A 2,988-nucleotide genomic window follows, 5' to 3' on the forward strand; every position below is an offset into this window, starting at 1 on the left:
GTCTCCCCTAGAGCCGTACATAATCTGTCTTGTTCTAAGAATAATAAATCTAAACCTCTCCTATTGGAGGACTGCTTCTGCTAGCGAATCGACGTGAAGTCCTAGCCTGCTGATGGTGTCGTTTAAGATTTAAGGTCCTGACAGCCTCATCTGTATTCCAATTTCGCGTAATTCATGTTCTCCCTTGAGGAGAGCAGTGGTACCTACAGCCGCAGAGCCTGCTATTCCGAGTCCTACCAGAGGGGTATTAAGACTGGTCCGGCCCGGTCCTGTAGCCCGTCCTGGTGGAAGAATGGGGTCTGCCTTCCGGCCCATTGTAGAGGGACACTCGGGGGAGCACAAAGACCAGGATACGAATCCTAGTCTCACCTGAGTTGACAAGATCGGATGCAGCACGGCGAGCGAGCCCGCTATCGCGTGCTAGCCAAATATTCTCAGGAGCCTTGTAGTATGTACCCCCTAAGATAGGTACCTCGATAGTACGATTACAGTTATCGAAGTAGGGTGACTGCGCCAGCAGCTTGGAATAGTTCTTTGAAATCAGGCAGGTTCCTCCCCCTCGTATGTCCCCTCAGGTGAGTCGAGGGGGTTCCCATTCACAGCCTCGTGCGCTGCGGAGCTCAGTGAGGTTCAGGGGAGTTCCTACCCCGACATAGTAAGGGGGTTTTGGGTTTAGGCACAACCAGCAATCTTGTCCTGTGTCTGGGGAGGTCTCATTCAAGACCTTGTGTATTGTCGTTAGCATAGTTATTAACGCTCCTTCTGGTTCTGGTTGTGGCTGGTCGAATGCCTGGGGTTTAACAGCTGTTCCCGGAGGGGCTGGAGCTGGAGCTGGAGTTGGAGTTGCTCCAGAAACAAGTTTTCGTAGGTGTAAGACTTTGGGGTAGTCCCGGAACTAGAAGTGGTTTGTTGGGTCCTATAGCGTGAGCTTTCCTGGGAGGGTCCTTAACCTGTATAGCAAAATATAATCCTGAATCACATCCGGTTTTATATAATCTGAGACCCCGTGTCTGTCCCGTGAGCCAATAGTGTTGTCCCCCGGGGCTAGCGGTTTTGATGGTGATTATGATAGGATTGCAAGACCCAAGAGAGCACGTGGAGGGGCTGGGTCCTCTTATTAATCTAATATGATCATCATTCTGTTTTTTCTAATTAGCTATCGCGGAGATAGTCTCACAACCCCAGTTAGCACAAGAAAATTGGCCTTGGCCCTCACATCCAAGTCCCGTATTCCCCATGCAGCCAGATATCCCTGGGTAACGTCCTTGAGGACAAATATAGAGTCCTATCCCTAAGAAGCTTTTCTCCGCCAATAACATGCCACAGCCGGGTCCCCCCTTGCAGCCTAAGTATGCGCCTCCGCCTGGGAAGGCCCGGGGCGGACTGGAATCCGGTCACTCTGAAAAAAGGGATTCACTTCCTGCACGTTGGAGGCAGAAATCGCAGCAGAGCAAGGGGAGGGAGGCACGCGGGGCCGTCGCTCGTCACGGACGGCGGACCCAGGAGTTCGGGCCCCAGGGGCCAGGCCTGGCTCTGGCGGACCTGGGGCTGCCACCCCTGGAAAGCTGGGATGCCAGAGGAATGTCGCCAGTGTCAGAGGCACCCCCGGAAGGAGTGCAAAGTCAAGGGCGTCGCTCCCAAACTGCTGGTGCTGGAGCCTGGAGGAAACAGGTAGGCACGGGAGACAGGGGCAGGGTTTGCCCTGGGCCCGGCGGCGCGGGGCACAGCAGCCGTCTGGGACGCTGAGCAAAGGAAAAGGAGGCCGATCGGCGCCCAGGGTGTCAATTGACAAAGGCGGCTGGAGCCTGGGGACGTTTATTCACGCAAGCAGGAGACACAGGTCCCCATCTCAGCAAGCCCCCCGCCCTAGCTCCAGGTGTCCCAGCCCCTCCGGCAGGTGGGTGGGCATCAGGATGTCCACTTCAGAGGTGGGGTCTGGGACATGTGCAGCGTCCAGAGTCAAAGTGAGTAAGGGCGGTGTCCTCTGGCAGGCCTCCTCATGGGGCGGGGCGGCGGGGTGGGGGGGGATGCCTAGAGGGAGAAGGTGTGAGGAGCAGCGGTGTCTCCAAGCCCAGAGTGCTGTGGGTGTGGGCGCCGGGAAGCCAAAGGACCGCCTCCCAGGGTCCCCGCTTCGGTGGGAGCAGAGGGCTTTCTTCAGGTGGAGAGGTTGCAGATGGTCATTTGGGGGTGGGGCCGCTGGAGCACACTGAGCTTGGGAAGCGAGCGACATGTCTGAGTCAACTCATACCCTGGTCTGGAGCCGGGTCTGGGCTGGGCTGGAAGCCCAGGTGTCCCCCCACCCCACCCCCATTCTAGCCCCAGAACAGGCCTGAAAATATGGGAGCTGAATGAATGAATGAATGAATGGCCGATGCGGAGATATGAAGCCTAGGTCTTTTTCTTCCTGTACCCCAGGGACCCCCCCAGCCGAGGACCCCCCACCCCCTGCAGAGTAACCCCCCTGGCTGAGTGAGAGGGGGGAGGAGGGGCAAGGTTTTAAGTTCAGCATCAGAGAAAGCCTCCTGGAAGAGGTGAGGTTTCAGCGAAGACTTGGCACCGACAGCATTCTGTGGGGGTACACCCCTCACCCCCCTTAAGGCCTGAATCGGGGGCCCCAGCACCCATGACCTCGAGGAGTAGTGGGGGGTCCTTGGCAGGGGGGGAGAGAACAAGCCAAACCTGCCCCTCAGGCGGAGACTCACGGATGCCTGTGGATAAACCCTGCTCTCAGCCGCGATTCAGATTTCACACCTGCCAGCGTGGAGTGGATGACGATCTTAGAGCATTATGTTCCCATGGGCGATGGCCAAACAGCAATTTTCCAACATTCCCCACTGGCCATAGCGGAAAATCAAATCCTTGATTCTTCATGTGGAATTTGCTCGTAGCCTCTATTTTGTATTACTAAAAGTTTAATAGAATGAATTCTTTTCCTTATATATCTAAACAAGAAATCGGGGAAACATGGGCCAAAAGTTAACAGGAGGA

Source organism: Pteropus vampyrus, unplaced genomic scaffold (assembly GCF_000151845.1).
Source record: "Pteropus vampyrus isolate Shadow unplaced genomic scaffold, Pvam_2.0 Scaffold1532, whole genome shotgun sequence".
Classification (NCBI taxonomy): domain Eukaryota; kingdom Metazoa; phylum Chordata; class Mammalia; order Chiroptera; family Pteropodidae; genus Pteropus; species Pteropus vampyrus.